Source organism: Lagenorhynchus albirostris, chromosome 5 (assembly GCF_949774975.1).
Source record: "Lagenorhynchus albirostris chromosome 5, mLagAlb1.1, whole genome shotgun sequence".
Taxonomy (NCBI): Eukaryota; Metazoa; Chordata; class Mammalia; order Artiodactyla; family Delphinidae; genus Lagenorhynchus; species Lagenorhynchus albirostris.
Window position 1 is genome coordinate 95,378,364 of NC_083099.1, and position 22,522 is coordinate 95,400,885.

Genomic DNA, 22,522 nt, shown 5'->3' on the forward strand with positions numbered 1-22,522 from the left:
TCTTGGAAATAGTTTGATCCTTTCACTCCATCTTTAAAATTTTTAAATGGGATTGGAACAGTGCTCAGATTAGTACTAATCATTCCCCTCTACTGAGGCATTTCTATTTTGTGTACCCTATTCAATTTTCCCTAATGTATGAAGCTTTCCAGTTTTCCTAGCAGGATAACACTATTCCTATCATTGTACACACACATCAAGGAACGTTACTTTTAATCCCTTTGTGTGTTTCTTTTCCCAGCCTCAGGTAGTTCCTTCACACAGATGTATAACATTAGTACTGGGTTGAATACTTGAGGAGAACCTTCTGTTGACCTCTGGAATTCTCTCTCTGTGTAGCTCCTTCCTGTATTGTACTCTGTTTTTCAAACTCGAGACATCTTGGTCTGATTGGACTCAGCTCCATCTCCTCAGGGAATTTTCAGGCTCTGCCTAAATACTCTCTCTCTCTCTCTCTCTCTCTCTCTCTCTCTCTCTCTTGATTGTGGCCTGAAAACTTGTTCAGTGGAGTAAAGCTCAGACAATCCTGATGCTCACCTCACTTTTTTAATGCTAATCAAGGATCAATGTCCTCCATTGATTGCTGTCTTGAAAACAACTGGTTTACATATTTTGTCCTGCTTTTGGCTATTTCAGGTAGAAAGGTGAATCTCATCTCTATTACTCCAATTTCTTGGGAACAGAAGTTGGTGGTGGGACTTCCCTGGTGGCACAGTGGTTAAGAATCTGCCTGCCAATGCAGGGGACACAGGTTCGATCCTTGGTCCAAGAGGATCCCACATGCCACGGAGCAACTGAGCCTACACGCCACAACTACACACGCCACAACTACTGAGCCCACGCACCACAACTACTGAAGCTTGCACCTTCTAGGGCCTGCAGGCTGCAATGAAGAGTAGCCCCCGCTTGCCACAACTAGAGAAAGCCTGCATGCAGCAACAAAGACCCAATGCAGCCAAAAAATTTAAAAAATTTTAAGAAGTTAATGTTAAGTTTATAAGGCTAGAAGAAGTGCATGCTTGTTTGTTATAATTTCCCTGTATTTTTCTGTTATTTTTGTGAATTCCATGCTATTTTGCAATGTCATTAAAGTAATAAACCATCTTGAGTTAGAAGATAGAGCTTGGATGCTCATGTCTGCATTACAACAGTTGGTAGGACTAATAAAACAAGAATCATCAAAACAACATCATGTTGTCATTGCTTAATAACTGATGGGACCATGACAGCATCTCAGACACTAGAAAACATGAATATTCATTCCAATTACTTTGAATCACATTGTGACATCAGAAAGAAGCCTCAAGGGTATGCTCTTTCCAGTCTTTTGACTTCAGGGTAGACAGTAATGTCAAAACATTAACATATTGTGATAGGAAGCTCACCTGCTTCTTTCTCCCTCTGAAATTGTTATCAGGTTTTGGAAAGGGCTGTAGTCATCACACTCAAGATTTGGATACTGAACTTGTGAACAGAATATTAGCAAAAAACTAAAGAAACCAATAAGCAGTCAGCAAGTTCAGAAGCTGTTACATTGGACTACTGTTAAGGTCAACTACTGTTTCATTAAGAGAATTTTTCACTAGGATATTAAAAAAATTTCAAAGAGTTCTCTTCTTAAAGTGGACAAGCAGTTCACCTTCATAAGGAGATATGAGAAAATACAGAGTTTTCCTCTTTGAGTCTGTCTGCCTCCATCTTTTTCCCTGTGTCTGTCTTTCTCTTTTTGAATAGCCTAGTTCAGTTTTAGTAGCATTTGTGGGGGGAGAAGGATTGATATACAAATAAGTTACCTACATCGTTCATAACAAAACTTAGTAGGCTTTTCTTCCGATAGCAAACCAAATATTTAATTAAAATGATAGAATTTTTATTCTTAATGACTACAAAGATATATACCTCTCTGTGTTAGGTGGAATAATGGTCCACCAAATAGATCTGTACACTAATCTCCATAACCAGAGATTATACTACTGGCAAAAGTGACTTGGCTGATGTGATTAAGTTATGGAATTTGAGATGGGGAGATTATCCTGGATTATCTGGTGGAGCCCAATGTAATCACAAGAGTCCATTTAAGGGAACAGATGAAATCAGGAGAGCTGGAGTCCGAGAAGGAGATGTGACAATGGCAGCAGAACTTGGAATAATACAAATACTGGAAGAAGAGGCCACAAGACAAAAATGTAGGCAGCCCTTAGAAGCTGGAAAAGGAGAGAAATGAATTTTCCCCTAGAATCTCCAGAGGGAAGGCAATGCTGCAAGCACCTTGAGTTTAGCCAGGTGAGACTGATTTTAGATTTTTGACCTCCAGAACTGCAAAAAAATAAATGTGGGGACTTCCCTGGCAGTCCAGTGGTTAAGACTTTGCTTTCCAATGCAGAGGGTGTGGGTTCGATCCCTGGTCGGGGAGTTAAGATCCCACATACCTCATGGCCAAGAAACAGAAACATAAAAAACAGAAGCAATACTGTAGCAAATTCAATAAAGACTTTTAAAAAATGCTCCTCAAAAAAAAAAAACTTTAAAAACAAAACAAAACAAACAAAAAAACATAAAGGTATGTTATTTTAAATCCCTACATTGTGTTAATTTGGTACAGCAGCAACAGAAATTAACATAGTCTTTAATGAAGCAGAACTTTTTACTCTGCCTTACAGTTATCTGTGTAAAATAGTTTTTCTCCAATATGCTATAAGCTTTTGGAGGTTAGGTAGATTCTTTAACATAGTGCCTTCTTTCATGTGTGTTCTAAATATAAAGTAATCTCACCACCAATCAGATCCATACAATGAAAGGTACCCAATAAATAACAATCCTAATGACTGTAGAACATAATAAGTGAGTCTATATTCAGTACTAGGCATTAACTTTCTGGGATTTTCTGAACTTATCTTTCTAGAACTTTGGCTTTGGATTGGACCTATTGTCTTAAGCAAAAAACAAACAAAAAAATCAAAAAACAAAAAAATATCCATTGAAAATGTTACATACCCATGGCAGGATATCACTATTTAGGTGACTTTAATGGGAAGATGTAAATATTATGGGTTTTTTCCCATATCTTTGCAGTATTAGAAGTCAGAAATGAAGGTTTGTCTTTTCCTTGTGGAACTACACTGTGTGGACACTCTCCTGTAATATTCAGGAAACCTAGTGAGGGGATGGTGAGAAATCTTCATATCTATCTTTGGGGGAGAGGCAAAAACAAACAAGTCACATTGAGAATGAGATGGGATAGTGAGATTCCTGTGATTATGCCCTGTAAAAAAACTCAATTAAAAATGGAAAACTCATGGTTGGGAGAATTCTCCATTGGACTCTCCTGTTTCTGCATGTTTTATAAGCTAAGACAATGAAAGCCTTTGTTTCATAGTAACTTTTCAAGGATGTTTGTAAACAGCCTTGGACAATACTGTCTCCCTCCAGAGAAAAAGCATGTCTATTTGGTATTCAAAATATCCTGACATCAGGGCAAGGTTTGGGCAGGTTTTTGTGCAGCCATTTATAAAAGGTTGGGGTTTCCTACATGTGCACGGTGTACCTTTGTGTTCCACGTTATCCCTGTGAGATCTGGGGGAGGGGGGGACAAGGAGAATTGGCATGAACATGAAGCTCATGCTGCTTGCTATGGAGTGAGTAATAAAGTCTATTTTCTCTGACCCAGGAGTTCATGTGCTCTGCCAACATCCATGAAACTATGGCTGGCTAATTTGTTAGCTTCCTAAGTAGAGAAAATCTCAGATCCTATGCATTCAACTGAGTTTCTAACATTCGACTGAGTTGTTTCTTCATTGGTAAATTGAGGATTCCACAATCATTGATTTCATTTAGATTTGTAATTTCATGCTTATATACTATGAGACAAATTGAATAAACATGCAAACTGACTCATTAATTCTCAAAATGTGTTCCCTAGACCATTTTTGAGAGAATCTCCAAGTGTATCTGTTAAATACACACACACACACCCCTCTCTGGGTCACACAGCACACTTATTGTAACAGAGGGAGTAGGGTACAGGGATCTATGGTTTAAAAAATATCCTCAGGCAATTCTAGAGTACTCTAATGTTTGTAAGCCACTAAACTATGGAATATAAACAGAAGATAAGTAATGTATGGCAACACAGTTCCCTTTCTAGTTGTTAAATGTGGTTCACTGGGAAGCATTTCTTGGACAGATTTGTTTAGAAAAAAATAGATTAGTGAGAAGGTATTATCAGCTCTCTAACTCTGTCAAAACAAACACTAGCCTCCACAATTAGAATTATTTCAAGTTCTAAGTAGTCTATGATAATACTGTTATCACTTTATATTTTTAGGTTTGCAAGTTCACCGCTTAAAAGGTTGATTTTAGCACTTAGGGAGGTTTTTTTTTTTGTCATTGTTTATTCCATCTGCAGTGGGCACAGGTTTCTACCCATCAGTGTTGCTGACTTGTCTATTTGACTTACAGGCTCAAAAAATAACATTTCAGCAACAGGGATATGTAAGTGAGGGACATCAGTATTCTCTGTAAATCAATCACTCAGTTATCCTTTTTATTGATAACAAAATTGGAACTATAAAGTTACTGCAATAGAGTAGAAAGAGTGTGGCTATGGATTAAATCCTGCCTGTTTCTCTTCTTGGTTCTGAGAGCTTAAACAAATAACAAAATATTTGAGTCCAGAATTATATAAAATAATCATAATTAAAATATATAACTTATAGGGCCTACCTGTTTCATAGTCCTCAACAAGCATGATTCTCATTTTAATGGACTATGCAGTAAAGTTCATACATGTTAAAAATGACATTAAAAATTACTAAATTATTACAAAATCTACACCTTGAACAATATTTTAAAGAAACATATACCTAAATTTACACAATTAGACATCATCATCATGAATATTAATTCGTATCACTATATGGAAAATGGAACACAAAACTTCACATGTATACAGACACACATTCAAAGATTATTTTTAGGTCTAATTTCTTCCCAAGGCTAATTTCAAGATAAAAATTATCCAGGACTTTTTAGATGGATATAACTTCAACCAATTTGGTAATCCTGCTCCACCTGCAAAGCTTTTCAAAATCATTACCTTTAAGTTCTAAAATGGGAGTTATTTTACTGCCTTGCATTTTTCTTACTCTGCCTTGGACAAATTATGCCTAGATTTTTGCTACTATATGCAATGTTTTCTGTTTCTATAAATCTCAAGCTCAGAAAGTCTTAAGGGAGACAAAACTCCTAAATAATCTATTTCTAAAAATTTTGAAGAGCTTAAAGGAATGGATTCAGTGTAATAATTTATTGATGGATTTATAATCTTTCCTGTCTCTGTGAACATCTTAATTTAGAATGTTAAACATTTATTAAAATGTTTATGTGCCTCTCCAACAAGTTCACTAAAAATAACTATTTTTCTTTAAAAAAGAAGGTACCATGTTACAAATCTGTAATCAATCCATGAGGTAATGATACAACTTCACTTTCACATGTAAAGTTCTGTCTCAGATAACCAGGAAATATGCATTGTACATTCTGTGCTCCATAGATACAAGTGTATAGGTACTATGTCCAGTAGGATTAGTTTGGAAGAAGGGAAGAGAGAGAGAGAGAGAGAGACGAGAGAAAGAAAAGGAAGAGAGAAAGAAAAGGAAGGAAGGAAGGGAGGAAGGAAGGGAAAAGGAAAGAAGGAAAGCTCTAGTAAAGGGCTTAAACAAGATTCCAGTTTAGTTAATCTCTCACATTAAAAGAGATTCAGAGGTCTGTGTCTCTTTGTTGATGGGGGTGCTCCATACTGTCTGGACCTACCTGCTTTCATCTCTCTATTCTGCCATCTTCTGCCTGTGTCTTATACCTCATGTTGGTACGATGTGTCATTACATCAAGAAAGGAGAAAGAGTTTTTCCTTTGTCAAGGAAACTTTCCTTAATGCCACGTTAAATTTCTGCTTATTTTTATTGGTGGAATTTAGACTCATGGACACACCTAGTTGCAAAGTAGTGGGAGGGCAGAATAGTGACTTTTATTTTAGATAACAGTGTGGCCCACTAATAAAGAATTTATAACTACTGAGGAAGGAAATAGTTAATATAGAATGTGTGCATTAAAACCTCTCCTATAAATGTTAAATGAAAATATTTGAAGGAGAAAGAAAAGGAGGTAATATACACATATTTTCTTGTGGAGAATCTTTTAATATTTTGAGGAATTTCTTTAAGAAGTATCTTTCTAACTGCTGGAAATTTTATTTGTCTGCTGGAAGAAGTACCTATCTCATTTAAAAGCAGACAACAATAATAAAAAGCCCTTTGAAAAGGCTTAAATTTCCCATTTCTTGGAAGAGGAAATGTAGCCTGTCACCAACAGATTAATATATTACTGACATTATCTGGAATAAAATGTTTGTTATCACTTTAGCTAAATATCCAGATGTGAAAAACTAAACAGTATATTATCTAGGAAAATAAATAATAAAACTACTGTGTTTCTTGACCTAAACTTGACTCTGAGATAATCTACTTTAACTCATTTTATAAAGGAGGGAAATGAGGAAGTAACAGTACAACTCCATACAAAAATCCTGGTCTCCTGAAACTGATAACAACTTTTTTTTTCCCATGTTAAATGTTTAGTAGAGGTGGTTTCATAGCCTCTTTTACCTAATATTTCTCTCTCCTCTCCCCATCTCCTCCCGTTACCTTCTCTGTCTCCTCTCTCTCTCTCTCTCTAATGATATATATTTTATTTCTGGTAAATATCATATAAAGGGATAGAGATATTCCTCTTCTGATATTCAGTTCAAACATTATTGATCAAATAAAGAATATGCCAGGCGACAATATACTCTAAAGAAACTTCAGAAAGCAAAATAATTTGGAATAACATATGGAATTTATAATCTACATTTTATTTTATTGAATGAAAATCAGTGAAAAAGGTTTATGTGCTAGTAATAGAGACCTAAATTCGCAGTTGATTAAAATATTGATGTTTATTTTTCCCCCCTGTAAAATGAAGTCAGGATGTCTTAGATCAGGGGTGGTACAGGGGTTCTACAATGTCAAGAGTGTCCCAGCATCCTTCTTCCTCTTTTCCTTCCCAGCTATAGCATGTGTGTATTTCTGTACAGTGTCCTCATATTTGCTTTAGATTAAGTTCCATCCCGTCCCATCATATTCTCATTGAAAGTAGAGGAAGATGGACTAGGCACAGACAAAAAGGAATTTGCTGGTTGAATCAACCCAAATTCAGGAAGCTTTGCTGGAAGTCCCGTTGCATCACTTTTGATCATGTAACTTGAGCCAAAGCATTAGTCACATGCCTACCCCATCTTAAAGAGAGGTTTAGAAATCTACTTTTTCAGTTTGTTACATCACTTTTCATGAAAGCTGTGTTTTATCTTTAAGTGTGAAGAGGAGATTGGGCACTGAGATTATGACTAAGAGGTTCAGCCACAGTACCAGCTCACAAAAACTTCCAAGAAATATGTGCTGTTGATAGCAGCCCAGAATTTGCAAGGCTAAGATGGCTCCATAACCCTAATAAAGCTGCCTGGAAATGGTCAGTCTCTTCTTCCTCAGTGGGGATTTAAGCCCACCTCGACATTTGCAGCTTTGTGTAGAAAGCAGTCAGATAGTACTAAAAAGGAAACATCTATCAAGGAACTGGAAGATTGTCCTCCTGGAGAATTTCTCTATTAACCTTTCTAGAGAAATAAATACTGAAACCAATTACCTCCTTCTGAGTAAAGAATAGAAAAGAATATTGTTTTTACAGGAAAGAAAATTGCCTAAGACACTGGAATACATTACCCATTTTCATAAGATATGTCAGGTTCAGCTGAACTTTTCTGTGCAGTCCCGAATCTTAATTCCAAACCACAATCTTCTCTGGTGATTTGTCTACTGATAACTATTAATGACAATCAGAATTCCTTCTTGAAAACAATTTTCAGTAAATTTGAAAAACAATTTTCAATAAATTTTCTTTACTAGAATCAGACTCTAATGAATATGATACTCAATGTCTCCATGGAAACAGTTTTCAAAATGAGACCTGATTGTGATCATAGCTTACTAACAGGACCACTGAACTTTTTAAAATGGCTTTCCTAATTCTAACAGTATTCACAGAATAAAGAAACTGTTAAATACACATTGGTATTTACAATGTTTCTGTGTTTAAATGTCCAGAAAAATACAAAAATTCACATGTGGATTATTTTAAAAGGAAATGTTAAGTCAATATTTACTTGTTCTTATGTCTGATTACAGATGACATAGTAGGTTTTTTAACTAAAGTATAGTTGATTTACAATATTGTGTTAGTTTCACATGTACAGCATGATTTGGTTTTTTTTTTGCAGATTATAACAGCAGGTTTTTAAATACATTAAGAATCACAAATTCAATATGATATCACCCATGTTTTTTTTAAGATAAAAATCCATATTTAAACATCAGTGGTAAATCACTCACCTTTTCACAGTAATCAGAGAGAAAGAGAACATAAAATGTATTTTAACCTGTGCCACAAGGATGAAGTAAATAAAATTTGGGGATATAGGCAGTTATTGTCATCTCTTCATTTGTTTATGAATTATTTATTCACAGGACACACATTTTTATTCAATATCTAATATGAACTGGGTCTCTTAGTCATTCATTGTACTAGGTTAAGGAAAACATTTATGGTCAAAATCTGCAGTATCTGTTTACTTATCTTTCTTCACAAGAAACTTACTATCTCCATTACTTCCTTTCCCTCTAGCAGCAAACTAAAAGAATAGCATGAGATGACACATAGTGCTAAATTGAATATAGTCTAGTGTAAGCATTCATGATATGACCAATTTAGTGCTTTGGACAGTTAAGATAGGGAGGTCAATAGGAACTGAAGTTACTTGGAAGTTGATAGATGTATTGAAGTTGATAGATTTTAAATGGCTTTAGAGGATTGCAAAGGTTAGGATGGGCCAAGAGAAGGGAGATCACTTTAATTAGGAGAGCAATAAATTAGCAATGTGACCAGTCCTCATTTGTTAGGAAAAAAGTGGTTGAAAATAAAATTCAAGGTTGCTCTTATGCTAGTACTTGTATAAACATGAAACCTGGACAAAGGAAAAAGTATAAAGTAGGTGATTTATTTGTAGTAAGATCCTTTTTAATAAGCCATTCAATACCTATTCAATACCTCATTTTAATATGAACAGTAGGATAGATAGGTCAGGCTTGGTTGAATTACAAACATAAAGGGGATGGCAATTACCAAAGTCAGAAAGCTTGTCAGTTTAAGCTTAGAGAGTCATGTACACAATTAAAACTGAGGGCAGAATCTGTGGTAGTGAGTCAGGTGACTATAAACCTATATCCAGAAGTGGACACAAGATGAGAATATCAGCTCACATGGCTCGAATCCCTGGATCTCCAGTTATTAGATAAGGGTTTCATTGTGTAGGTATCTTGACTGACATTAACTGTACTGAGGTCTGGGGCAGTAAACTTGAAAATTCTCCTCCTTCTAGAATCCAAGTTATTCCTAATATATCCCCCCACCTTTACAAAGCTAAAATGGATAAATGTTTCTGCATGACTAAGAGCTAATGAAAGTAAGTTTCTATGAAATTTTAAGTTTTAGCATTACCATGTTCTGTATATAGAGCTCTTAAAATAACAGTAGGTACAGTATATTGTTTGTTAGTAAATATATTTATATGTCACTTAGACTTCAAATCTCATAGACATGTTGTATGATAATTCTATACAAATAATTTATTATCTCTGATATTCAAACTCATTTGTGGTATGTTGAAGAGTACACAGGGCCTCACTGGAGGACATTAAATTGATATCATGCACAGCTGCACAGAAGACAGAGATATTTCTGTTAGACAAGCCAGAGATATTTCTGTTAGACAAGCCAGAATACCTGTAAAAGACATATTTCCACTTAAATGCATATGGCCTATTCCTGCCTATATGTGTTACACCTTTAACAATTACTTAACAAAGGCAATGAAAATAATTTTATGTGTGTGTGTAAAATGGGGACCATAGAAAAAGATACCTTTACAGATCATTCAGTGTAATCCAGCCTGCTCAATTTTAAAGTAAAAAGACTGACCCAGAGAACAAATGAGAAGTTCAGCTCAGCTTGAGTAAAAATGGTATATTTGTTAATGAGAATAAGTTTGGATAAAACAAGCACAAAATTTTGGACTTGATCCAATAGGTAATGGAGCATCATTGAAAATGGAGCATCACAAATAATAGAACAGGATAGTAACATGATGAAATAGTTTTAAGATAGTTATCTAGGTTGCTATTGCACTTATGAAGTAGGCAAAAATGAGGTAATGATGACTTGAACTATGATGTGAACAGTTGGAGCAGAATGTAAGAGAAAGATCAAAGAGATATTTTTGAGACTGAAATTGACTGGGCTTGGGTCATATTGGACCTATTGGAGTAAATGATATGAAACTTATGACTGAATTCTTGATTTTGAGTATAGAATATAGAATAGTTGCCTTGTCAATTATAAGATACAGAAAAGAAAAATGGAAAGAGTAGAGTAGAAGAGAAGGTAAAGAGTTCAATTAATGATACCTGGATTTGAGAGTCATGTAGGACATCATGGATAAATGCTGTGAATATAATCAGTTTCACAGACTAAAGACTTATTGAGAGTCAAGATTAAAGTTAGAACTTGGGAAGTTCAATATAGGAGCTGAAAATAAGTGAAAAGACTCAGATTTGTTCTAAAAAGTATATAGGTGAAAACTTCCCAGAGTCAAAGACTCACAATTAGAAGGCCCACAGTTAATGGATGATTAGAGATAGTAGAAAAAGTAAGAGAAAAGAGAATATGTAGAAAATCTTAAAGACTCCACACACACACACACAAAATCTATCAGAACTAACAAACGAATTCAGCAAAGTTTCAGGGTACAAAATCGACATTAAAAAATCAGTTACATTTCTATACACTAACAACAAACTGTCTGAAAAGCAAGAAAACAATCACAGTTATGATAGCATCAATAATAATAAAATTCTTACATATAAACTTAACCAAGAAAGATTTGTATGCTAAAAGTCATAAAACACTGATGAAAAAATTATAGAAGACACAAATAAATGGAAAGATAACTTGTGTTCATGGACTGGAAGACTTAATATTGTTAAAATGTCCATACTACCCAAAGCTACCTATAGATTCAATGCAATTCCTACCAAAACCCCAATAGCAGTTTTGCAGTAATAGAAAAAGTACTCCTAAATTATTGTGGAACCACAAACAGACCCTGACTAGCCAAAGCTATTTTGAGCAAGAAGAGCAAAACCAGAGGCATTTCATGTCCTGATTTCAAAATATACTATAAAACTACAGTAACCAAAAAAGTGTGGTACCAGCATAAAAAAAGACATAGACAAATAGGACAAAAAAGAGATGCCAGAAATAAACCCAGGCATACATGGTCCACTGATCTTTGACAAGGGTGCCAAGAACACAAAATGAGGAAAGAATAGTCTCTTCATAAATGGTGTTGGAAAACTGGGTATTAACATACAAAAGAATGAAATTGGACCCTTATCTTAGGCCATATATAAAAATCAACTCAAAATGGATTAAAGATTTAATTGTTAAGATTTGAAACTGTAAAACTCCTAGAAGAAGCATAAGTAAAAAGCTTTGTGATATTGACCTTAGCAGTGATTTCTTGGATATGACATGAAAAGCACAGGCAACAAAGGCAAAAACAGAAAAGCGAGACTATATCAAACTAAAAAGCTTCTGTACAGGAAAGGAAACAACAAAATGAAAGGGCAACTGTGGAATGGGAGAAAATATTTGCAAACCATATATTTGATAAAAGCTTATGATACAAAATACATAAGAAAATCAAAAGTAGGTCTGTTTTTCCTCAAAAGGACTATGTTTTCTCAAATTCCACATTACATTTGCATAGTAGTTTATATCGTACCCAAAATGGAGAAAGAACCAGAGTGTTCTGGAGGAATATACTTGTCATAGCTTGTTTACACCTATATTTCCTTTTTCTTAGCCTACAATTTGTATATACAAGTACTGCCTATTGTAATCTACTTTATTGTTTATTTCTATAATTGTACTTCATATTTTGGTAACAGTCCTTTAATATATACTTGCTTTATCTCTATTAAAATATGTTTTTCATATAAGCACAACAAATGAAATTAGATGAAAAAAGATGTCTTATGGGCTATGGAATCCAAAAATGCCTAAATCCTGCCTTTGACTATCCATACATACCCACTCTTACAAGGCCCTTGATAAAATATATGTACAGAGTAGACAAGTGGGAAAAAATAATTCTTATTGGTAGTTGTGGCTTCATGCTAAATTCCACAGGGATAGTCTGTGCCTACATCTAACTAAAGTTTAACTGACTTATAAATAAAGTATGCCACAGAACCCAAACTATATTTCAGTTCTTATAGCACTTATTTTAAGAAAAAGCAGAACACATCCACTGTTCAGAAGAGCCAGATGATATAATATGATTAATGTAGTGCCTAAGGCAAAACTTGATTCCCCATCCTATTTTTTAAAAATTTCTTTTTGTTTGTGGAACAGAATAAAAAGATTATTTCTAAGGAAGTATGTTTGTCTCATGTAAGAACCTAAAGAAAATGTGCGAAAATAACTATAAATTCAAAAAAAAAATGGTTCTGGAGCAGCCTCTTACAAAAGAATAAAGTTGTGTACCAATGCCATAGCATGTACAAAACTTAATTTAAAATGGATTATAGACTTAAATATAAGAGCTAAAATTATAAAACTCAGAAGAAAACATCAGACTGAATCTCAATTATCTTGAGTCAGGCAACAGTTTCTTAGACATGACACCAAAAGCTTAAGCAACAAAAGAAAAAAATAGGTAAATTGGGCTTTATCAAAATTAAAAATCATTCATGCTTCAAAAGACAGCATCAGAAATGTAAAAAAACAATCCAGGTAATTAGGATTTTCAGCTCCACATGTAAGGAGCTTCTGCTGTCACTCCATCCTACCAATAAGTAAAATGCTGAACAGACTAAAAAATCGACAACTCTCCTTGGATCTGTAAGAGAGTGGAACACAGGAAAACTGATGTCCCAAATATTGGAGAGACAGACAGATGAATAAAAGGAGTCTCAGCTTACGCGAGGAGCAGGGACACAGAAGCAGAAACATCAGGGAACCAGCAACGCAGGAGTAAGGAACCATAAAATGATTCACTTCGTTATAAAGCAGAAACTAACACACTATTGTAAAGCAATTATACTCCAATAAAGATGTTTACAGAAATAAATGTAATTGTTGAATTGCTGGAGTCTCAGTGTTAACAAGTCTGAGAGTTAAAATTACCAGGGGAACCTACTCATAGATGGCCCCCATGATATTGTAAAACTTACCACCAGGAAACTGATCAAGTTTCCATAGTATATATCAGGAAAAAAAAAAAACTGTTTCAGGCAGGGAAAGGGAAAAAGGAGCCATTTTAAATACCCCAGAGCACTCTGTTCTTCTTAACAGTTCTTCCCTCAGGGAAAACTAGTTAACCAGTGCCTAACTTGTTGGGGTATCATTAGAGCTTCACTCTACTGAGGAAGGGAAACACCCAGCTCAAACCTACTCTACCAACCTATCCCACCTGAGGAGGGAAGAAAAAAAATACTGAAAAACTCTTTTGAAGTTCACAGTCCACAGGCATAGGTTCACTAAAAGACTGAAACCTAATATTAGGTCTATAGATTGGTTTCCTTCCCTTTACATCTCATCATCACATTTCTAAAGGCCTAGTTACAGCAGTTCTTTTTACTCAGTACACCATGTCTGGCTACCAAGACAAAAGTTAAAAGGCACACCAAAGTGCAAAAATCTCAATTTTAATAGAGAGAGCAAGTATCAGAACCGGACATAGCAGGAATGTTGGAATTATAAGACCAGAAATTTAAAACAACTATGATTAATATGCTAAGTGTTCTGATGGATAAATTAGACAGCATGCAAAAACAGATGGGCAATAAAAGCAGAGAGATGGAAATCCTAAGAAAGAACCAGAAAGAAATGCTAAAGATTAAAAAAATACTGAAACAGAAATGAAGATGCTTGATGGGCTTTTTTAGTAGACTGAGTGCAGCTGAGGAAAGAATCTTTGAGCTAGAGATATATCAATAGAATCACTGGAAAGCAAAGAAAACAAAGATTAAAAAAAAAAAAGAAAAACAGGACAGCATATCCAAGGGTCTCTGCAAAAGGTGCAAAATATGCATAATGATAAGACCAGAAAGGGAAGAAAGAGGGAAAGAAATGGAAGAAATATTTGAAATAGTGACTGAGAATTTACCCTAAATCAATGTCAGACCCCAAATCACAGACTCAAGAAACACAGAATACCAAGCAGGATAAATGCAAATAAATAAATAATCTACACCAAAGCATATTATTTCAAACTACAGAAAATCAAAGATATAGTCCTGAGAGAAGCCAGAGGAATAAAACACCTTACATATAAAGGAACAAGATAAGAATTACATCCAATGTCTCCTCAGAAACCATGCAGGCAGGAAGAAAGTAGAGTGAAATATTTAAACTGTTCAGAGAAAAATACTTCACCAAACTGGAATTGTGCACATTACAAAATTTTGCATCAAACGTAAAGGAGAAATATTTTCTTACAAATAAACACTGAGGGAATTTGTTGCCAGCAGACTTTACAAGTAACATAAAAGGAAGTTCTTTCAGAACAATGTAGAAGAAATGGATATATCCCTAGACATATACATTTTACGAAGACTGAATCATGAAGAAATAAAAAATCTGAATAGGCAAATAATGAGTAAGGATCACTAATCAAAACCCCCACTACAGAATACTACTGAACTCAGTTCGATAGGACCCTAAAAGAATCATATACCATATTCAAGTGGGATTAATTACTGGAATTTACAAATGTTCAAAATGCATAATCAATATGATACATCACATTAAAAGAATGAAAGATAAAATCATATTATTATCTCAATGGATGCAGAAAAAGCATTTGACAATACTTTTTCATGAAAAAATTCTCAATAAATTGAGTACAGAAGGACTGTACCTCAATATAATACAGGCCATTTATAACAAGCCCACCTTCAACATTATACTCAATGGTAAAAAGCTGAAAACTGTTCTCCTAAGATCAGGGACAAGGGTGTGCCCACTCTCACTAATCCTATTTAACAGTACTGGCAGCCCTAGCCAGAGCAACAAGTCAAAATAAATAATAAGTAAAAAATAAATAGATATATTAGTAAATAAAAGGCACCAAAATTGGAATGGAAGAAGTAAAATTGTCTCTTTTTGCAGATAATAAGATTTTATATATAAAATATCCTAAAGATTCCACCAAAAACTTAAAACTATTAAACACATTGAGTAAAATTGCAGAAATAAAAATCAACATACAAAAAATCTATTGCACTGGGGGCAGAGATCAAGATGACAGAATAGAAGGACATGGAGCTCACTTCCCTCAGCAAACACATCAAAAATACTTCTACATGTGAAAATAATTCTCACAGAAAACTAACTGAAAGCTGGCAAAAGATATCTTATACAACCAAAGAAAGATCCCCACCTAAATTGGGGTGGGACCTGCACCCCTGGGAGGGAGCTGTGAAAGAGGAAAGATTCCCTCACCCTGGGAACCCCCTTTGCTGACCAGGAGGTCCACCAAGGCAGAGAGGGAGCTGAAGTGGCCTGGATTTTGCTCGAGAGAAATGTACAGGTGCTGGCTTGCTAACAATCAGGGCAGAGACTGGTACTGAGAGCTACCATACCACCACATTTCCTAGCCCATAACATGTGCCTGCTAGTACCTGCAGTGGCCAGGTGCTGAAACTTGGGTTTCAGCACACAGACTCTGGGAGAGGACACAGTTTAGCTGCTTAGCGACAGCCCAAAGGACCTGGAGTGTGGTCTGGGCCACCACTGTTAAAGTGTGCAAGATGGGGCACAGGTCCACCATAGAAGACCCATCATCAGTGCACACAGGGTGGGGTGTGGGTCTGCCATAACACCCCCGGCTGTCAGCATGCTCATGGCAGGGTGCAGCTCTAGCAGGGGCAGGCTTTGTGACCATGCATAGGCTGGAGGCAGGCTGACATCAGAGCCAATTATCAGTTCTTCCTCAGCAGGGACAGGTCCCGTGGCCGGTCTAGCATCAGCAGACTGTTGGCACACACAGCAGGTGGTGAGCAGCATCATAGACTCACATTCCTGGTGGACAGCCCTGGGGAGGAATACAAAGCAGCTCCTTTCCCAGTGTAAATGCTCCAGTCCTGCCTACCTCACAACTGGGGAGCAGAACCTACCCTGCAACAAGGCCGTGACAGCCAAAGAGCAAAGATGAGGACCTGCCCAACATCCAGTGCAGGCTATGGTCACCATAACACCAAACACACCCCCAATCAAGGGGACAATCAGTGGCCAGCATATTCTGAGGAAAGACATGGCAAGCATCTGTACCAAAAACATCTCTCACACCAAAAATAATGGACTCACACAGTCAACACAGGGATACTCCCAAATAAAAACAGCCCTACAAGACTATAGTAGATAACTATCTCCTAAATTCATAGAGACAGAGAAATGTAAACAAAATGAAGAAGAGGAAATACTCTCAATTTAAAGAACAAGAGAAATCCCCCAAAAGAATAATGAAACAGACCTCTCCAATCTACCAGAGTCAGAGTTCAAAAAGGAGGTAATAGGGCTTCCCTGGTGGCGCAGTGGTTGAGAGTCCGCCTGCCGATGCAGGGGACACGGGTTCATGCCCCAGTCTGGGAAGATCCCACATGCCGTGGAGCAGCTGGGCCAGTGAGCCATGGCCACTGAGCCTGCACGTCTGGAGCCTGTGCTCCACAACGGGAGAGGCCACAACAGTGAGAGGCCTGCATACCGCAAAAAAAAAAGAAAAGAAAAGAAAAGAAAAGGAGGTAATAAAAATGCTAAAGGAATTAAGAAAGATTATCAATAGAAATACAGATCACTCTAAGAGGAAACTATAAAGAGAAACCAATCAAAATTAGACAACTCAATTGCTGAGATAAAAACCAACCAGCTAAAGGAAATGAATAGCAGACTAAATAATGCAGAACAGCAAGTGATCTGGAAGATAGAATAATGGAAGTCACCCAGTCAGAACATCAGACAGAAAGACAAATGAAAAAAAAAAAAATGAAAGCAACATATGAGATCTATGGAATAATATAAAGCATGCCAACCTATGCATAATAGGTGTTTCAGAAGGAGAAGAAAGAGAAAGAGAATTGAAAATGTATTTGAAGAAATTATGGTTGAAAACTTCCCAAACCTAAAGAAGGACAGATACCCAGTTATAGAAAGCACAGAGGGCCCCAAACAAGATGAATCCAAACAGACCCACACCAAGACATATCATAATTAAAATGGCAAAAGTTAAACAGAGCATTCTAAAGACAGCAAGGAGAAAAAACAAAGAGTCAGTTATGAGGGAACCCTCATAAGGCAATCAGCTGATTTCTCTACAAGAACTTTGTAGGTCATAAGGGAGTGGCATGATATAGTCAAAGTCCTGAAAGGGAAAAACCTACAAACCTAGGATATCAACCCAGCAAGGTAAATATTTAGAATAGAAGGAGAAACTAAGAATTTCTCAGAAAAGCAAAAACTAAAAGAATACAGCAATACTAAACCTAACCTGAAAGAAATATTGAAAGTTATTATCTAAATAGAAAAAAGGAATCAATAGGAAAGGGAGAAAACACAATAGGAAAGGTAAATATATTAAAGGATTGAGGATCACTTAAGCCAGTACAGAGATTAAAAAACAACCAAAAACATTTGTAAAGGCAATTATAACAACAATGAATAGCAAAAGGATAAAAATAAAGATGTAAAATAGGACATCAAAAATCACAAAATGTAGCGGAGGAGAGTTAAAAAAAAAAGTAGATCTTTTAGAATATGTTTGAACTTATATGACTATTGGTCTAAAGCAAGTAGGTATAGTTATGGGTTAACATACTTGAAAACCAGAGTAACTACAAAACAAAAACATAGAGTAAGAATCACAAAAACCAAAAAGAAAGGAACTGAAGCATACTACAAAAGAAAACCATCAACCTACAGAAGGAAAAACATAAAAGAAGAAAGGAACAAAGAAGAAATACAAAATCAACTGGAAAACAAGGTTTAAAATGGCAATAAATAGTTATCAATAATTACTTTAAATGTCAGTGGACTAAATGCTCTGATCAAAAGACATGGAATGGAAAATTAGATTAAAAAAAACCCCAAGAACCTACAATATTCTGCCTACAAGAGACTTACTTTCAGGTGAGATACATAGATTAAAAGTGAGGGGGGGTGGGAAAAGATATTTCATGGAAATGACAAGAAAATGGGGGTAGCAATACTCATATCAGACAAAATAGACTTTAAGACAAAGACCATAAAGACAGAGAAGGACACTATATAACGATAAAAGGAATTTATTTACAAAACAGAAACAGACTCACAGACATAGAAGACAAATGTATGGTTACCAAAGGAGAAAGCAGGATGCAGGGGATGGATAAATTAAGAGTATGGGATTATCAGATACACACTATTATATATTAAATAGAAAAACAACCAGGATTTACTGTATAGCACATGGAACAATATTCAATATAATAACCTGTAATGGAAAGACTCTGAAAAAAAAAAAGTAAAAGAATCTGAATCACTTTGCTCTATACCTGAAACTAGTACAATATTGTAAATCAACGACACTTCAATTTAAGAAAATCAGTTTCATTTTTATATATTAACAACAAATTATCTATAAAAGAACTAAATAATCTCATTAACAATAAAATAAAAAACAAAATACTTGGGAATAAATTTAACCAAGGAGGTGAAAGGTCTGTACACCTTGCAAACTATAAGACATTGATGAAAGAAATTGAATAAGACAAATAAATGGAAAGATATCCCATGTTATAGATCGTAGAATTAATCTTTTTAAAACCTTATGGACCTACTACCCAAACTCATCTATAGATTTAATACAATCCCTATCAAATTTCCAATGGCATTTTAAACAGAACTGAAAAAACAATCCTAAAATTAGTTTGGAACCACAAAAGACCTTAAATAGCCAAAGCAATCTTTAGAAAGAACAAAGCTGCAGATGTCACACTTCCTGATTTCAAATTACACTTTAAAGCTATGATACTGTCATAAAAACAGACACATAGACCAATGAAACAGAACTGATAGCTCAGAAATAAGATCACACATATATGGTCAACTATTACTTGACAAGGAAACCAAGCATGTTCAAAAGGAAAATGTCTCTTCAACAAATGGTAGTGGAAAAACTGAATATTAACATGTAAAAGAATAAAACTGGACCCTATCTCACAAAAATTAACTCAAAATAGATTAAAGACATACATAAAACCTGAAACTGTAAAACCTCCAGAAAGAAATCCTGTAATTTGTGACAACATGAATGAAACTTGAGGATATTATGTTACGTGAAATAAGTCATACAGAGAAAGACAAATGTTGTGTAATCTCACCCTTATGTGGAATATAAACAACAACAACAAAAAACCCACATAGAAACAGAGTGGATTGTTGGTTCCCAGTGATGGAGGGAAGTGTGCAAGGTTGGGGAAACAGGTGAAAGTTGTCAAAGGGTACATCTTCCAATTATAAGATGAATAACTTCTGAGGATCTAACGTAAAGCATGATGAGTAGTTTTAACAATATTGTACTGTATACCTAAAAGTTGCTAAGAGAGTAAATCTTAAAATTTCTCACCACCAAAAAAAAAAAGTAGTTCTATGAAGTGATGGATGTGATGGATATGTTAACTAACTTTTGTGGTAATCATGTCTATGTAATAATTTTCTAATCATTATCTGTGTATATCAAATCATCATATTGTACATCTTAATCTCATGCAGTGTTATATATAAATTATATCTCAGTAAAGCTGGGAAAGAAAAGATCTTTAAAGAGAAGAAAAATAATATAGGTCAGAAATTCAGATCTATATAAAGTAAGGAAGAGTATTGAAAAAGTAGTCAGTGAAGGTAAAGTAAAATCTGCTATTTTTCTTATTCTTGATTTAACAACCAACAGTTTGTTCAAAATAATAATGCCAACAATTTATAGATAATGTATGCTTATGTATATATCTTATGTATTTATATATGTTTGCACATGCTTACAGATAAGTGAAATGAATGACAGCAATTTAAAAAGCACAAAAGGGATGAATTAGAATTATTTTGTTATTAGAAGCTATACTACCTACGAAGTGATGCAGTGTTATTTGGAAGTGGATCTGGATGACCTGTGTATGTATATTGCGAACTCCAGGGCAACTGCTTAAAAAAAAAAGAAAAAAAAAACAGAAGTATAACAAATAAAAGCTAAGACAGAAAATGGAATCATATAAAATTCTTAACTAAAACCACAAAAGGCAGAAAAAGCATGGAAAACAAAAATAGAAAGAAAGAACAAAGGCAAAAAATAGAAAACAGTAAGGAATACAGTAAATATTAATCAAACTATGTCAATAATCACTTTGTAGTCAATAGGCTAAATATGCCAATTAAACAGACTGTCAGCGTGGAGCAAAAAAGCAAGACTCAATTGTATGTTGCCTACAAGAAACTAACTTTAAATACAGACACAGATAGATTAAAAGTAAGTGAATGGAGGAAAACATACCATATAACACTAATCAAAAGCAAACAGGAGTAGCTATACTAATTTCAGTCTAAGCAGACTTCAAAGCAAGAAAATTTATCAGGGTTAAAGAAGAGCATAACATGATGATAAAGGAGTAAATTCTCCAAGAAGACATAACAATTCTTAACATGTATGTGCCAGGCAACAGAGCATCAAACTCAGTAAGGCAAACACTAATAGAACTGAAAGGAGAAATACATGAATTCATTATCATAGTTGGAAACTTCAACACCTTTTTACAGAAATGAACAGATGCAGCAGGCAAAAAATCAGTAAGGACATAGGTGAACTCAACAACACCATCAATCAACTGAATATTATGGACATCTACAGACTACTTTTTCCAACAACAATAGAATACATATTCTTTTCAAGTTCACATAGAACATTTACCAAGATAGACTACATTCTGGGCCATAAAGCATACCTTAACAAACTTAAAGAATAGAAATCTTACAATGTCTGCTCTCAGACCACAATGGAATTAAACTAGAAATCAGTAACAGAAAGATAAGTGAAATATCCCCAAATATGTGAAGATTTAACAATACACTTCTAAATAACATATGGATCAAAGAAGAAATCTCAAGTGAAACTAAAAACTATTTTAAACAAAATGAAAATGAAAACACAACTTGCCAAAGTTTGTGTGATGCAATGAAAGCAGTACTTAGAGGGAAATTTATAGCATTTGATGCATATATTAGAAAAGAAGAAAGATCTAAATTTTCACCTCAGAAAACTGGAAAAATAGCAAATCAAATCCATATAAGCAGAAGAAAAAAAAATGACACAAACAGATCTCAGAAGAACTGGGTTTTGAGACTCTCTAGTGCTTGGTGACCTGGCTATCCCCACCTGCTGTGTCCTAATGTAGTCCCTGGAGCCCGTTGGAGAATCCCTGCTGCCTGAATAGGAGTCAGAGATACCTTGAGGCTGCAGTTATTGCCACGTTCAAGAATAAAGATAAAGAAGGTAAAAACTGATGCAGGGGTAAGAATGAGAATGAATCTGAAAAGAGAGCTGGTGTTCAAAGAGGATGAACAAGAATATATGCTCAAATAATAAAAATGTTGAGAAATGGATGATTAGAAGTGATATATTTTGATGGCATAAAGAGGTTATGTCACTTCAGAGGGAAATTGAGCAAAAAATTTGCATAAATACCTCAGACATCATATTGGTTGGTCTACAAGATGACCAAGATAACAAAGCTGATATAATTTTAAAATACAATGCAGATGAAGCTAGAAGGCACATGATGAGCATCCTGAGCATGTTAAATTCTATAAAACCAATTCATTTGGTCTTGGAGATATACACATAATCCATTTGATGACATTTGAGATGATAAAGAAAATACTGATAATATCGAAACTGAACTAACATTTTATGTTCCAATTTTTCTGAGGATTGTTTTACAATTTGGATTTTTGGCCATGATCCTGTTAAAGAAGATCAAAATTTTATTAGCATGAGAGAAACTTGTTAAAGTAGTTTCCAAGCCATTTGTATCTCTTTAAAAGCTGGTAATCCTGAATATCTTAAGTAAAATGTTAAACCCACTTTGTTCTTTTGCTGCAGTTGAGCTTATAAGTAAAAGACCCCATTTTCTATTTAAAAGGAGAGAAAAAATGCCTTTTTGACTTTGACAACTTCCAGTAAGTAAATGGATGTTTTGAATAAGCCATTTGCCTTACACTCATTATGGAG

The 22,522-nt window shown here is 34.9% G+C and overlaps 1 pseudogene; it reads left to right on the top strand.

The window, feature by feature from the left end:
- Positions 1-1,222: 1,222 nt before the first annotated feature.
- LOC132520270 (eukaryotic translation initiation factor 1A, Y-chromosomal-like) lies at positions 1,223-22,287 on the top strand (annotated as a pseudogene).
- Positions 22,288-22,522: the final 235 nt, after the last annotated feature.